Genomic DNA, 17,324 nt, shown 5'->3' on the forward strand with positions numbered 1-17,324 from the left:
CAAAAGGTTGGTTTGAACCACAAGGTCGGCAGTTCATTGGGGCTGCAAAGTCAATTTGAACCGCAAGGTTGACAGTTCAAACTCACCAGCTGCTCCTCAGAAATCCTATGCTAGGTTGCCATGAGACGGAACAACTCAATAGTACTTAACAACAACAGCCATTCCATATGGGGAGCATGGTAGCTCCAAAGGATAAGCACTGGACTGCAAACACAGGGTCAGCAGTTCAAGCCCACCAGCTGCTCAGTGGGAGATTTGCAGTCTCAGAACCCCTATACAGGGTCACTATGAGTAAAAACCAACCCCACAGCACTTTACAAAAGTAACCACTATACCATATAAAGTTGAGCATTGGTCTTACTATTTTATAAAGGAAGCTGTAGGAATTTTGATTGAGATTGCACTGTAGATCATTTTGGGCAATACTGGCATCTTAATAATTTTAAGACTTCTAATCCATGAACATGAAACATCTTTGCAATTATTTAAGCCTTCATTAATCGCTTTCAACAGTGCTTTACAGTTTTTATTGTTTAAATCCTTCACATTCCTGGTTAGATTTATTCCTATGTGTTTTATTCTCTGAGATATGTCATTAATATATACATATTTAACTTTTTATTGTGAATTGAGTGAAGGTTTACAGACAAGATCATGAGCTTTACATTCAACAAATCAGATACTTTGTTTCATCTCCATGATTACAGTCCTCTCCCTGTAACAGCAGTCATCCAACTTCCTCCCAGTGGTTCTTCATTTACATCTCATATTTCACAAATGAACAAAGCAAAAATATTTGATGCACACATACAAAACAAAAATGTATCTATTCCTTTAAATGTCCAAAAGGCAATTTGCAAGCCAGCCTCCTGCCCACAGACACACAGCCTTACTCAGTACATGGGCCTAGAACCCACAGCTGCTCTGTTTCTTCATGCCAGCGTCTCTGCCACCGTCTCAGCAGTTACTGCTTTTCTAGGTAGGGATATCGTGCTCCACTCATGCTCTTCCTTTTAATGGTTCTGGGATCATCAGTTCCTGAAGGGAAACTATTCTCCCTTTTAGTTACACATCTTCTACAATTTCAATCGTGACAATCACCATTAATCCTGCTAACAATTATTCACAAATAAATAGTTTATAACTTCAAACCACCAGTTTCCAATGAGTTAATTCTGACTTATGGCAACCCCATGTATACTAGAATAGCAATGTGCTTCAAAGGGGTGCTTGCTGGTTGTCATTTTGTTTTGCCTTTTTTTTAAATTGTGGCAAATATGTAAGTAATGAAGCATTTATCATTTCTACAATCTTCACATTTATAGTTCAGTGACATTGTGTTCATCACATTATTCAACCATGACTATTAATCCTTCCCTAATTTTTCAGTCACCCTTAAAAGAAGTCAATAGGGTTTTAAAATTTATTTTTAACTATTGTGAATTGAGTGAGGGTTTACAAACAAGATCATCAGTTTTACATTCAACAAATAACACACTTTGTTTCATCTCAATGATTGCAATCCCCTCCGTGGTACAACAGTCATCTTCTTCCTCCCTTTGGCTCCTATTTCCCTTCCACTCACCTTCCCATCGCTTCTCGTCATTGTCCTCAGGTACATGTTGCCCCTTTGATACTGAATGAATGACCGTTCCATCATTCATAGTGAGAATATCTTACTAGTGTTGTTGTTCCCCTGTATACCTATCTACTGCTTGGCTGAAAGTTGTTCCCACTACATGCCTATCCACTGTCTGGTTAAAAGAGGGTGTGTTCCTTTCCAGACATGAAGGGTGGTTGAATGCCACATTCTCATGTTTCCTCCAATTCCTTCTGATCAATAAGCCTGGTCGTCGTCTTCTTTTTTAAATAATTTTGAGTTTTGTTCCACAAATTATGCCTCTCTCTCCAGGACCTTTGAATAGGATCCTGTTCAGGGCAGTTGGTAGTGGTAGCTGGGTACCATCTTGTTTCTCTAGTTGTAGGGTGGTAAAGACTGACTTTCACATGTTCCATTAGTCCACTGGACAAGTTGATTGCAAGCATCTTCAATTCTTATCACTCTTCTTTCTTCCGCACATGGAGAGATCAATAGCTGTACCTTACACAGCCCGCTCATGAGCTTTTCATATCCCAAAGTTGGATGTAGAACACTGTCTTTGTGGACTACGTTGTGCCAATTGACCATGGTGTCCCCTGAGATTATGGTTCTGAGCCCCCAGGCTCAGCTACTCATTACCTTTAGATGCTTGGTAATATCTAGTTCTCACTCGTTTTGCCTGCTGTATGCACTACCCCATTCACAGTGGTGTTTGCAGGAAATGTAAATAAATACTCATGCATCAGTTTCCCCCTTCATACTTTGGTGTATGTGTGGGACATATAAATGTACACATACATATGCACATCTATATACATATATACGCATGCACACACACGTACACACGTACACACATTCTACTCTTCTTCCCTACAGGAGTTTTAATAGTTGACGTTTGGGAAATGAGTCATTAGGCCTTTCTTTGGAAATGACTGGGTGGAATTGAAGCAGCCTTACAGTCAGCAGCTGAGTGCATTTAATATTCTGCATCATTAAGGGTCTCCTTTCTCTCTCTCTCTCTCTTTTTTTTGGCGGGGGGTGATATTTTATTTTATTTGATCCTTAAAAGCATGTGTTGACATCACTTAAGATGGGGTTTACTTTAGGGTCCTGGTTTCGAAAATAAGGCTTTATATTCCCTTCTATCAAAGCTTTTCAGGATATGAGTCTGAAAGGGTATAACTGGGAAAGGAAATTGTGACTTGTTGGGGATATTGCAAAGAAAGGGAAGAGCTTATTCAAATTAGTGTACTAACAGAACCCCAAGGATGAAAGAGTGGTGTAGGGAAAAAGTCATTGAAGTGGTACTCTTCTTTCCATGGCCGTGGGACCAAGGGCTCCCCACACCCTTTCTGGATCACCAGTCCAGCCACCCTTCTTCCCTGAGGAAGGAAAGGGTCTATGCCATGGACATTGCTACTTGTTCAATGAAGCCGCCCAATTTATGTCCCACTCTCAAAGTCCTGCACACTTATGGGTGCTCACATCTCAAAGTCCTGCACACTTATGGGTGCTCACATTGATGTGACCTTGCTGCACACATTAAACCATTCAGGGTGGTGGTCTAGTTTCTCAGTCTGCAGGGCCACCCTTGTCATGGAACCCAAAAGCCCTATCTTTGCAATGGAATTGCTTGACAATGGCATCATGACGTTCTAGCTCATTCTACCGAAAGCCCTCAAGTTTGGCATTTGGTCCCTCTCCTCTGTGCATAGCCTGTGTGCTTTGCTGTCCATGTCCAAGTGTGGTGGGACAAGGGCCAGCAGCCAGTTAAGAAGTGAGTGCTATGGCCCCTTGCACTGAGTAGCTAGGTGAGTGTTTGGGCTCCTGATTTTTCTTCTTAATTGTTTTATTTTTATGAAAACACAGAGTCAAAAATAGACCATTTCAATAATGTCTACATGTACAATTGATTATATTCTTTAAGTTGGACTACCATTCTCATGATATTTTTTTATATTATTAAACTACTGTTATCGTAAACTCACTGCCCCCTAAGAGTTGCCATTGTCAATTTGATCTCACATAGATAATTCTTTAAAAGAGCACAATAATCAAAGCAGACATAACTTTATTAATTAAGATAAGCTATTTTTTGGTTCAAAGAAGACTTCATGGGATAGTTTTGGTGTAAGATGTAAAGTTTAAAGATTGTGTCAGGACAAGTTTGGGGGGCTTATCCAGCCTCCATGGCTCCAGAAAGTCAAGATTCCATTGAGAATTTGCAAATCTGTTTTGTGTTTTTCTTCCTTTTTACCAGGATTCTTCACTAGACCAGGAACTCCTTTTAAAAACTACTCTGTCACTAATATTGTGGCCTATGGCAACTTGCATGAAGTAGATATTTTTCCTAGAGAAAGTTATTTAGCACCAACAACCGAGAGAACTATCTCCTCAGTTAATGAGTTTCCCCTCTGGATGATTTGTAACTCGGCCTGTGTCATCTTTCTCTGACATTGAAACAAAGATGAATGGAAAGATGTGTTGTACATATTGATGCAGATGAATAAGAGATGAGAGTTAGAAAACCTGGCATCTCATTTGCTTTTACTGGTGATTGAAACCAGAGATACCCAACCAATCAAGAGGGCATTTTGCCCACATACTTCTTATCTGTTTCTGCTCAGGAGTAAAAAAGAAGCTAGAGCTACTTCACCAAGTTTGGCCCTGGCCAACTGTGAACACTTCAAATTCTGACTCAGGACAAGTTTTTAATGCCAAATTCAGGGTGGTCTTTGATATAAAATAATAATAAATTGGGTCACTTTTCAGATTTAAGAAAACAACACACAAAATTAATAGAATTTCATGGCAAGAACATATAACCTCTCTCTTCCTTTTCTCGTAAAAATAGATGTCTAACTTGATCTCTCCAAGGCAGTTTTCCTACTTAAATAGATTTTTAACTTAAGACCTTTGGGAACTCCTTCAGAACAGTGTTTTCAGGCAAGCCCAAGCGTGTGCTCACAAAACATTTTGGTTTCATCGATGAATATGTGTTAGGCTAGTGTCCCAAATACTGAAGTAACATTGATTGGCAAGCATGAATATTGCTAAACTATGAATCTCTTAACCTTGATCTGAATCTCAGTTAATGTTTTCAGGTAACAAACATCAAGTCAGTAAACCTGACCATGATTTCTGTTCTGAGTAAGTTAGTCACATACTACCGCCTCATGCTTGAAAGGAGAAATGATAGCTTGAACTCACCTTGAAGCCGAAATTTCAAAGTAAAAGAACGTGAACTGTGAGCCCGAGTCATCCCTGTTTTAGTCTTTGGTTGGATGCTGTGTTGTTGATGCTGCTAAGTGCCAAATCAAAGCAACCCTGTATAGGGTTTCTGGGGAGTGACTGGTGGGTTTGAACCTCCAACCTTGTGGTTAGCAGTCCAGTGTTTTATCTTACAATGCTACATCAAGACTTTCAAATGAAAACAAGGTAGAATTTCATGTCTGTCACTTGTGCTTGGAGGTTAGTGGGCTAAGTGATTGAAGGATCATTTTACCTGCGATGGATCTATGAGAAACTTAGAACTTCAGTTTTCATTTTTGGTAAACACATATATAATAAACCATTTGCCAAATCAATTTTTACATGTCTAATCAGTGGCATTGATTATGTTTATCACATTACACAACCATTGACAGTATTCTTTTCCAAATGACTCCACCACCATTGACAGTGCTTCCTAAGCAATGACTTCCCTTATTCCCCAGAGACGTGCTAATAAACTTTGGTCTCTATACATTTGTCTGTTTCATATAAGTGGGATTTATAGTATTTGTCCTTTTGTGATGGACATTTTTACTCAGCATAATGTTTTTCAGGTTCTTTTATGTTATCGCATATGTCAGGACCTTATTTCTCTTATGGCTGTGTAATATGCCATTGTATTTATGCACCATATTTTGTTTATCCATTCATCTGTTGGTCATTTAGGCTACTTCCATCTTTTGACTATTGTGAATAGTGCTCCAGTGAACATTGGTGTACAGATTTCTGTTGTCATTCCTGTTTTCAATTCTTTTGAGTATACGCCTAGGATTGGGATTGCTGGGTCATATTTCTATGTTACTTTTTAAACTACCAAAGGGCACATTCTGCAGGTCTGCCTCCTGGCTGCCAGCTCTCAGTCCCTCTCTTCCCATGAATCTAGAGTCCTCAGCTGCTCCCTCTCTCCATGTCCCCATCTCTGCCTCCATCTCTGGTGTCATTGCTTCTCTAGATGGGGTCCTGCATTCTGCTTGTGTTCTTCTCCCTTGATGGTCCTAGTGTCCTCTGTTTCTGGACTGTAAGATTAACTACTCACCTGTTATTATTATAAAACTTCTACCTTTACAATTGTGACAGTCACTATTAGTCATGATACCAGTTGGTGGTAGTGGTGGGGTGGGCCAGGGAGTCAGTTCCAACTCATAGTGACTCTGCATAGGGTTTCTGAAGCTGCAAATCTTTACATGAGCAGAAAGCCTCATTTTTCTCCCACAGAACAGCTGATTATTTCGAACTGTTGACCTCGAGGTTAGCAGCCCAATTCATAACCACTAACTACCAGAGCTCTATGATAACAGTTATTCACTATTGAATCATAAGAATCTTATCCCCATCTCTTTTCACAGACCCATCTAAGACAAGATGAAAACTATTCAGTGGGGACTCTACCTTCTCCCGCACACTCTTAAACTAAACTGCCTCATGAAAACTTGTAAGCCAGTCACTTTGTGCCTTTATCACTCCCTTATTTTAGGCACCAACTGCTAACTTGTTCATCCCTATCTACCTTGTATACAGGTGGGATAGCATTGATACTTCATGTGTAGCCTCCTTCCCTTTCAGTTGGTATTTTGAGCTACTACATCCATGAGTATAGGTCAAGTTGGAAATTTGTTTTCCTGAAGAGATTCTGTATGTCCTTTCAAATCAGCTAGCTCTCAGATTTTAGAATTTTGTGTTCAAAGGGAATGCTAGAGATTAGCAAAATCTCTAGCGAATGAGGAACCAACCTCACATTTTATTATGAGAAAAATGGAGGCTCAAATAAATAAATTTTTTTCCACTTTTTTATTATGGATTGAGTGAAGGTTTACAGAACAGATCATCAGTTTTGCATTCAACAAATCATATACTTTGCTTCATTGCATGGTTGCAATCCCCTCCATGTACCAACAGTTAACAGTATTTATCGCTGTTCACTTTGACTATTGCATTCCTCCCTGGGTCTTTTTTCCTGCTACATTCATGTTTCCTCTGCTAACTTCCCTCTTGTATATTGCCTGCTCTGTCACCCGTATTAACATGTGTCTACACTATAGCCCATGAATAATTTTCTCTCTCCACCTTGCCCCCTGTAATCATCGTAGATTGTCTTTTATCAAGAAAATCTTATAACTTTTTACAATATTAGTCTCATACAGTGTTTATCCTTTTGTGATTGACTAACTGGTATGGCACTGTGAGTTAATGCACTGAATTGCAAAGTCAGTTTGAACCAGATGGTCAGCAGTTCAAGCTCACCAGTTGCTCATCAGAAACCCTATACAGGATTGCTGGGAGTCAGAACCAACTCAATAGCACATAACAACAACAATTTCACTCAGCACAATGTCCTCCAGGTTCAACCATGTTGTGAGGCGTTTCACAGATCCATTATTATTTTTCAATGTTTTGTAGTTTTACATTGTGTGTACACACCAAAGTTTGCTTAACCATTCTTCTGTTGATGGGCATTTAGGCTGTCTCCATCTTTTAGATGTTTCTTGTAGACAGCATATTGAAGGATCCTGTTTTCTTATCCATTCTGCCCTCTACATCTCTTGACTGCTACATTTAGTCCATTTACATTCAGTGTAATTATCAATAGGTGTAAACTGATTGCTGTCATTTTTCTGTTTTTTCGTTTTGTTTTTTCGTTTTTCTAATGTGTGTGGTGTTGCTGGATTCTTTGTTCCACATACTTTTCCATGCAGAATTCATTTTATTTGTGGGTTTTCTTTTCATTTTCATTTCTGCTGTGTTAATGTTTATTAAATCTTTCTGATTTTCCTCTTTATTTTGATGTGCAGTATACTATTTTTCTTTGTGGTTACCCTGGAATTTTAATTTTCCTCCTGCTTAAAATAGTTTGTTTTATGTTGAAATCTACTTAACTTCCTTGCCATTTGGAACTTCTGTATCTACACTATTCCCTCTTTTTGCTTTACAGTTGATTTCTTTATACATTTCTCTGGTTCCCTATTTTCTATCTTGTAAGTTTGTTTTACTTTAAATACTGGGTGGTGTTGCCATGTATGGTAATCTCAGGTTGTTGTCTGATGTGTCTGATTCTCATCCCAAAGAACACACTTTTGCATTTTTTGTAATGTTGGTCTAGTCATTATAAATTCATTTAATTTCTGCTTATCAGGAAATGTCCTAATTTCACCATAGTATTTGAAGGACAGTGTTACTGGGTATATGATTCTTGGTTGGCAATTTTTTTCTTTCACAGTTTTGTCTATATCATCCCATTGCCTTCTTGCCTGCCTGGTTTCTGCTGAGAAATCAAAGCCGAGTCTTATTGGTTCTCCTTTGCAGGTCTTTTCATTTATCCCAAGCTGCTCTCAGGATTTTTTCCTTGTCTTTGAGTTTGGAAAATCTAATTATGATATGTCTTAGTGAATTTCTTTTGGAATCTCTCCTGTTTGGGGAGAGATTAGCTTTTTGTGTATTTATTTGTTAGTTTTTTGTGTATTTATCTTTTCATCTTTCATGATGTTAGGGAAGTTTTCTTCCAACAACTTTTTGACATTTTTCTCTGTGCTATTTATTGTCTCTTCCTGTTCTGAAATTCCGATCACCTGTAAATTGTTCTTCTTCATGGTATCACACATAAATCTTAGGCTTTCTTCAGATTTTTTTCATTCTTTTTTCTTCTAGCATATTAGTACTGAGAGGTTTATCTTTAAGTCCATTCATTTGGACTTCCATTACTTTAAATCTTTTTCTTTGCCCTTTCAATGGATTGTCCATTTCTGAAATCTTAGTATGAATCTTCTGGATTTCTAATCGCAGGTTTTGTAGTGTTTCAAACTTTGCATTTATTTGTCTGTTTGTTCTTATAAGCATTTTTCTGCATTCTTCTAATGTTTTTTCTGTGTTCTCCTTGCTTTCCTCAATCTTTCTGTCGATCCGTTGAAGGTACCTGCCATTCACCAGTCAACTCCCTCTCTCATCATCTGCTTAGTCTCTCCTCACAGCAATCTCTGTATCTTTTCTCCTGAATTTCAGGATGCTAGAATTTTCATCTGTGTCTGTTTTATTTTGTGTCTCCTATCTTTATTGTAAAGGGTATGTGTAGTGTATCTGCCTAGTCCACCATCTTGCTGGAAGTTCTAAATAAGTCATTTAACAAACATTAGTGATAGAACAAGGACAAAACCCAGGTCTCTGATTCCTAAACCAGTGTTCTGGAAAGGGAGAAGCATTGTTGTCTGTCTCCTGGCTAGTAGAGCTTTAGCTATCCTCAATTGGATTAAAGAAACTAAAAGGATGGAAGGGAAGGAATTAGTATTTACTCCTTTGATGTAGTCACATGTCACTTAATATCTACATTGCATTTTATGAAATAAGATGTTATGTGATTTGGACATTATGTGAGCACCACATCATAGTCTGGTCCTTTTTCTTTCAGCATCTTGAACAAGCTTTGTGCCTTAGCAGTGACCATCATCATGTGGAGAGGGATTCAGTTTTGTATTTCATGCTCAATCTGCATCATTAGCGATTTTTCCATATCTGATATAGGTCCACTTTCACATTTTAATTTGCCTTATAGTTTTTACTGGAACCAATCCTTTAGCAGCATGGAGAATTTTTCGTTTGTTTTTGAGGATCATCCTGATTGTTGAGTGTGATATTGGTTTTCTAGCTTCATGTTGTTTAATTTTCTTTCACTTTCATATCAATGTTTCTCCTTTGCCTCTTGTCACTGCTATCATTGACCCTGGTTTTGCTACACTTGGGAACCATGATGCACTTCTTGGTAATATTTTTGAAAAGATATTAAACAGAGTTAAGGCTACAACAACCAGGAGTCCCGGTGTGGCGCTGTGGGTTAATGCGCCAGATTCCAAAGCCATTTGAACTGCAAGGTCAGTGGTTCAAGCTCACCAGTCACTCCTTGGAAACCCTATAGAGGGTTGCTATGGGTCGGAACCGACTCAACGGCACTTAACAACAACAACAACAACAATGCTACAACACTCAAGAGATGCATGATACATGAGATTGGATACTGTTGCCTAAATTTTTAACTAGAAACTACAGTAACATAGGCGTTTATTGTAAATATGAAGACAAATGTACCGTGCCATTATACTTCTGGCGTCCTGGTGTGGTGCTGTGGGTTAATGTGCTGGACTACAAAATTGGATTGAATCACAAGTTTGTTGGTTCAGGCTCACCAGTTGCTCCTAGGAAACCCTATACAGGGTCGCTATTGGCTGGCACTTAACAATAACAATTATACTTCTGGTAGCACAATCGCTTTATATGCAAGAGACACGAGATACACATATTGCATATGGGAAGCTGTTGCATTTTCTATGTCCCATTTTCTGATAGGAATTTCTGAAATCTATTACATCTACTCCACGATTGACATGCTTAGTCCCCAAAACCAGGCTGTGAGGCAAAAATCAGCATTATACGAAAATGAAGCATGACGACATCGGATCACAAATGTAAATGACTGCATCATTACATAACTTTTGGACTTCATCATTATATCACTGTGAAACCACTGAGAATCATACCTCAGCCAAGTTGACACATAACCTTTGCCATCACAGCCTGTGTTACTCTCCTCTTGAACTCAGGGTTCGGTACTGACAGATGTACGTTGTCAATGTGCAAACTAGTTGTATAGTAGATTTTAACTATGACTGTAAATGTGAAATGCCAGAACACAGAAGAGTTGGTAAGTGAGGAGTAGGTGTAGAGCCTTATGGGACCACAGATGTATATGTGATCAGACATAGCCTACGCAGGTGCTATGTGGCACATGCCTATATATAAATGCTATGCATAGAGAATGCATGAAAAAAATTGACTACATCTGTGGAAAGATACAGTGGAAAAGCTCCATCTCATCAGCAAAAACAAGGCCAGGAACAGACTGTGAAACAGACCATCAATTGCTCATATGCAAGTTCAGGCTGAAGCTGAAGAAAATGAAAACAAGTCCACAAATGCCAAAATATGACCTTGAACATATCCCACCTGAATTTAGAGGGCATCTAAAGAACAGATTTGATGCATTACACACTAATGACTGAAGACCAGAAGAGTTGTGGGATAACATCAAGAACATCATACAGGAAGAAAGCAAAAAGTCATTATGAAGACAAGAAAGAAGGAAAAGACCAAAATGGATGTCAGAAGAGACTCTGAAACTTGCTCTCAAGTGTAGAGGTGCTAAAGCAAATGGAAGAAATGAACTGAACAGAAATGTTCAAAGGGCAGACCAAGAAGACAAAGTCAAATATTATAATAAAATGTGCAAAGAAAGACCTGGAGTTAGAAAACCAAACAGGAAGAACACGCTCAGCATTCCTCAAGCTGAGGGAACTGAAGGAAAAATTCAAGCCTAGACTTGCAATATTGAAGGATACTATGAGCAAAATATTGAATGATTCAGAAAGCATCAAAAGAAAGTGGAAGGAATACACAGAATCATTGTACCAGAAAGAGATGATCGATGTTCAATCATTTGAAGAGTTAACGTATGATCAAGAGCCAATAATACTGAAGGAAGAAGTCCATGGTGCATTGAAGGCATTGGTAAAGAACAAGGAACTGGGAATTGATGGAATACAAATTGAGATCTTTTAAAAGACTGATGCAGCACTGGAGGCACTCACTCATCTATGCCAGGATATTTGGAAGATAACTACCTGGCCAATTGACTAGAAGAAACCTGTATTTGTGCCCATTCCAAAGAGAGGTGACCCAAAAGAATGCAAAAATCATCATGTGGACAATATAATTAATTGTCCCATGCAAGCAAAATTTTGCTAAAGATAATTAAAAAACCACTGCAACTATACATCAACATATGATTTCCAGGGTTCAAGCCAGATTCAGAAGAGGATGTAGAACAAGGGATTACTGGCTTCAAATGGATCTTGGCTGAAAGCAGAGAATACAAGAAAGATATTTACCTGTGCTTTATTGACTATGCAAAGGTTTTGGATTGTGTGAATCATGCAAGCTATGGACAACATTGTGGAGAATGAGTATTCCAGAACACTTAATTGTGCTCATGAGAAACCTGGACATAGACCAAGCGGCAGCTGTTCGAACAGAACAAGGGAACAGCAAATGATTTAAAATTAGGAAAGGTGTACACCATGATTGTATTCTTTCACCATACTTATTCAATCTGTATGCTGATCAAATAATCAGAGAAGCTGGACTAGATGAAGAAAAACGTGGCATCAGGATTGAAGGAAGACTCCATAACAACCTGTAATATGCAGATGATACAACCTTGTTTGCTGAAAGCCAAGATGACTTAAAATGCTTATTGGTAAAGATCAAAGATCACAGCCTTCAGTATGGGTTGCACCTCAATGTGAAGAAAACAAAAATCCTCAATACTGGATCAGTATATAACATCCATATAAATAAGGAAAAGATTGAAGTTGTCAAAGACTTCATTTTGCTCAGATTAACCATCAACACTCTGAAGCAGCAGTCAAGAAATAAAACAACGGACAAATTGTCAGAGGAATCAGTCACTGGAGAGAAATAACATGTTTGGTAAGTTGGAGGGTTAGAGAAAAAGAGGAGGACCCCCAGAGAGAATGGATTGGCAAAGTGGCAGCATCAATGGGCTCACGCATGGCAACAATTATGAGGTTGGCCCAGGACTGGGCAGTGTTTCATTCTGCTGTGCATAGGATAATTATGAGTTGGTACTGAGTCAATGGCACCTAATAACAACAACAATGCATGGTCAGCAAACTGAGGTCCGTCAACCAAATCCAGGCATGCCCTTTTGTTTACCTAATGTCTATGGCTGCATTCCCACTATAATGGTAGATGTCCACAGCTATAATTGACAGAGATAAATGGTCCACAAAGCTGAAATATTTGCTACTATTAGTAAGTTATTTACTCACTGTCCTTTTACTGAAAAAGTTTGTCAATCCTGGCCTAATGTCCCTTGTAAAACAGGAATTTAGAAAAAGCATGGGTTTTAGAGTCAGATTTAGGTTTGAGGTCTAAATCCATTGCTTACTAGCTCTGTTGCCTTCTGCTAATTAATTACCCTAATTTCTCTTAGCTTCCATTCTTTATCTGGAAAATAAAATGTAATAGTAGTAGTAATAATAATAATGTCACTCTGTCAGGCCAGGGTCAAGGGGAGCCATATTAGAACCCAAAACAGAATAAAATTGCCCCTCCTGGTGTGGTGCTGTGAGTTAATGCACCAGACTGCAAAGCCGTTTGAATTGCAAGGTCAGCAGTTCAAGCTCACCAGCTGCTCCTTGGAAACCCTATACAGGGTCACTATGGGTCGGAACCAACTCGACACTTCACAACAATGATGACCCCACATTACACTTATGGAACTATCCTCCCATATTTTGAACCAAATGAAAAAGTCAACAAAAGTTCTATAATCTAAAAACATGACTGTAGATAAAGGCCTGTGTTGGTCCATCTATTCACATGCCATTACCAACCTTCATCAACTCACTAACAAGGAAGTGAAGACAGCGTGGGCCCAGGAAGTATGGACTAATAAGAAATGACTTCTCCCATGGCACAATGACACAGGGTTATAAAACAAACAATACATATCTTTAATGATATATTTAATATTTATTCATAATGGATTTTTTCCGTATTGACTTTGATTATGTTGCTTGATTAGTGAGTTTTTGGAGCCTCTCCTCTGCCTTTAATTTTGTGCCTTACTCCCTTCACCCTAATTTCAGCCTTGCTGTCAGGAATGTTGTTCATATTATCTATGAAGTGTCTATAAAGCATCTAAAACACTACCTGATATATGGTGGTTGGTGGTGGTTGTATGGCATTGAGTTGGTTCTGACTCAACGACCCTATATAGGATTTCTGAGATAGTAAATCTTTTGGGGAGTAGAAAGCCTCATCTTTCTCCCTTGGAGCTACTGGTGCACTAGAACTGTTGATGTTATAGTTAGCAGTCCAACATATAACCCACTACATACCAGGGTTCCCTGCATATAGTGGTGTTGTTGTTATTAAGTGCCGTCGAGTCAGGTCTAACTCAGAGCAACCCCTATATAGGGTTTCTGAGGAGCAGCTGGTGAGTTTGAATTGCTAACCTTGCGATTCACAGTCCAGTGCTGATCCTATAGTGCCACAACCATTACTAAAAAATTCGGTAATGGTTGATGATGCAGGTGGTGAAATGAGGATATTATAAAAGGGTATGATGACAACTAAATGAAATAATCTAAGTAACTCTCTATTGTTGTTGTTGTTAGGTGCCATTAAGTCAGTATCAAATCACAGTGACCCCATGCACAACTGAATGAAACACTGCCCAGTCCTGCACCAACCTCACAATCGTTGCTACATTTGAGCCCATCGCTGCTGTCACTGTGCCAATCCATCTCATTGGGGTCTTCCTCTTTTTCTCTGACCCTCCATTTTACCAAACATGATGTCCTTCTCCAGAACTGAACCCTCCTGGCAATATGCCTGAAGTACGAGAGACAAAGTCTAACCATTCTGGCTTTCAGGGAGCATTCTGCCTGTACTTCTTCCAATACAGATTGGTTTGTTCTTTTGGCAGTCCATAGTACTTTTAATATTCTCCTCCAACACCATAGCTCAAATGCATCAATTCTTCTACAGTCTTCCTTATTCAATTGAAAATTGGTCAATGTTCTCATCCATATAATGTTATTGAAAATACCATGGATTGGGTCATGCATATCTTAGTCCTCAAACTAACATCTTTGCTCTTCAACACTTCAAAAAGGTCTTGTGCAGCCTAATGCAATACGTCGTTTGATCTCTTGACTGTGGCTTCCGTGAGTGTTGATAGCTGATCCAAGAAGAATCTAGTCCTTGACAACTTCAATCTTTTCTCCATTGATAAGAATGTTGATTATTGGTCCAGTGGTAAGGATTTTTGTTTTCCTTACATTGAGATTCAATCCATACTGAAGGCTGTGCTCTTTGATCTTCATCAGTATTTTAAGTCCTCTTCACTTTCAGCAAGCAAGGTTGTATCATCTGCATATTGCAAGTTGTTAATGAGTCTTCTTCCAATCCTGATGTCATGTTTTTCTTCATATAACCCAGCTTGTCGGATTATTTGTTCAGCATACAGGTTGAATAAGTATAGTAAAAGAATACAGCCTTGTCACACGTTTCCTAATTTTAAACCATTCATTGTTCATTTGGTCTGTTTGAATAACTGTCTATATACTGGTTCCTCATGAACACAATTAAGTGCTCCAGAAACTCATTCTCCACATTGCTGCCTGCACAATCAAATGCCTTTGCATAGTCAATAAAGCACAAATAAACATCTTTCTGGTATTCTCTGCTTTCAGCCAAGATCCATCTGATGTCAGCAATGATATCCCTCATTCCATGACCTCTTCTGAATCTGGCTTGAATCCCTGGAAGTTCTCTGTCAATGTATGCTTGCAGCTGTTTCTTTATTACCTTTAGTAAAACTGTATTCACATGGGATATCAAAGATATTGTCCGATGATTTCCGCATTCCATTGGGTCACCTCTTTTTGGAATGGGCACAAATATGGATCTCTTACAATCAGTTGGCCAGGCAGTTGCTTTCCAAATTTCTTGGCATAGACGAGTGAGTGCCTCCAGTGCCACTTCACTTTGTTGAAAGATTTCAATTTGCATTCCGTCAATTCCTGGTGCTTTGTTCTTTGCCAATTCCTTCAATGCATCATGGACTTCTTCCTTCAGTATCATTAGATCTTAATCATATGCTACCTCTTGAAAGGGTTGAACATCAACCATTTCCTTTTGGTACAGTGACTCTGTGTATTCCTTCCATCTTCTTTTGATGCTTTCTGCGTCATTCAATAATTTTCATTAAACTGTAACAAAACCTCTCTGGCACAAGCATGCTGGAACTAAGATATGTAGCCCATCAGATTGCCCTGACATCTTGTTTGGATACATTTCTTTGAATTTAACATTGAGAAATCAATACATGATCATCCGCCTTGCTCCACACAGTAGTCTTCATACCCTATCCAAAGGTGTGGTAGACATCATTCACCCAGTTGTGACTTTTCAGTCAACAGGAAATGGCATTTTAGCATAATTGAGTTTAAAAATAGTCTAAAGAGGAAAGGTAAAGCTTCTGTTATTTCAAATAAGCTCTAATAGAAGAGCCTAAGCTTTAGAAACCAGTTTAACATGTTCTGTGGTGACACACTTGTGCTCTGTTAATACTAACTCTGATCAACCTTGACTTTGTAACAAAACAATAAAAAAGTGTTTGCTTTCTGAAGACATACAAGCAGATGATTGCTTTAGCAATACCACCATGAAATGGAACTTAAAGAACTAAATTTATGTGAATTAAGTCACAAATATCTAGTGCCTGCAGTTTCTCCAAATTGCCTGAGATTTGGGGGGCCTACAATGAGACAAGTTTCTATTCTTGCTGGAGACACAATATTGGACAAAAATAAAAGACAAAGTCACAGTACCTTCCTTTGTTGTTGTTGTTAAGTACCATCAAATTGGTTCCAATTCATAATGACCCTGTGTAGGGTTTCTGAGGAGCAGCTGGTGAACTTGAACCACCGACCTTGTGGTCTAAGTCAACTTTGCAGTCTAGCGCATTAACCCACAGCACCACACCAGGATTCCTAGTATCTTCCCTAAAGGAGTTTAAACCACTTGGTATCATGGTATCAAATAAGATAAATTGAATTATTTCCTTTAAAAATGTTATTAATTCAGGGATTGGTAAAAGGTTAAGAACAGTAGGCAATTTTTAATACCTCAGAACATCAGAAATGTAATGCATAATCAATTTTTTACATAGTTTGTTTTTGTTTGTATATTATTCTTCAGACCTTCCATTTGCAGACACATTTTCACATCATTTTAGTCATAGTGCATGCATGATTTCATGTACTATTATTCTATCAACATTACATCATATACTTTCTGTAGTATTCACACGGATTATTTTGAGTAATTAGCTAACAGGTTGATACTGAATAATGAGCTAACAGGTTGATACTTATTTATTCAGGAAACATTTATTGATGCCAACTAATGAGCCAGTCCATGTTCATGGCACCAGGGATACAGTAATAGATAATGCAGATAAAGAAATCAATTATCCTGAAGCTTCTGTTCTAGTGGGAGAAAGGTTTTCCAGAATAAGGAAAGAACATTGAGTCAAAGGGTTTAAAAACAACAAGATATACAAGGGAAAGCAATCAGAGTAAGCTCAAAGTTCTTTAGAATGGAACTTAATATAAGAAGAAAGTAAAATAATATCTATAAATCTTAATGGAAAGAATATTCTTTAAAGCCAATTAAGGAGTCCTGGAGTGGTGCTGCAGGATAATGCACTGGACAGCAAGGTCAGTTTGAACCACAGGTTAGTAGTTCAAACCCAGCAGCTGCTCCTCAGAAACCCTATACAGTGACAGCACTTAACAACAACCAGCAGCAATATGTA

At 38.5% G+C, this 17,324-nt stretch overlaps 1 pseudogene; it reads right to left on the reverse strand.

The window, feature by feature from the left end:
- Window positions 1–2,999: 2,999 nt before the first annotated feature.
- LOC102842773 lies at window positions 3,000–3,336 on the reverse strand (annotated as a pseudogene).
- Window positions 3,337–17,324: the final 13,988 nt, after the last annotated feature.

This window comes from Chrysochloris asiatica, unplaced genomic scaffold, assembly GCF_000296735.1.
Source record: "Chrysochloris asiatica unplaced genomic scaffold, ChrAsi1.0 scaffold00135, whole genome shotgun sequence".
NCBI lineage: Eukaryota > Metazoa > Chordata > Mammalia > Afrosoricida > Chrysochloridae > Chrysochloris > Chrysochloris asiatica.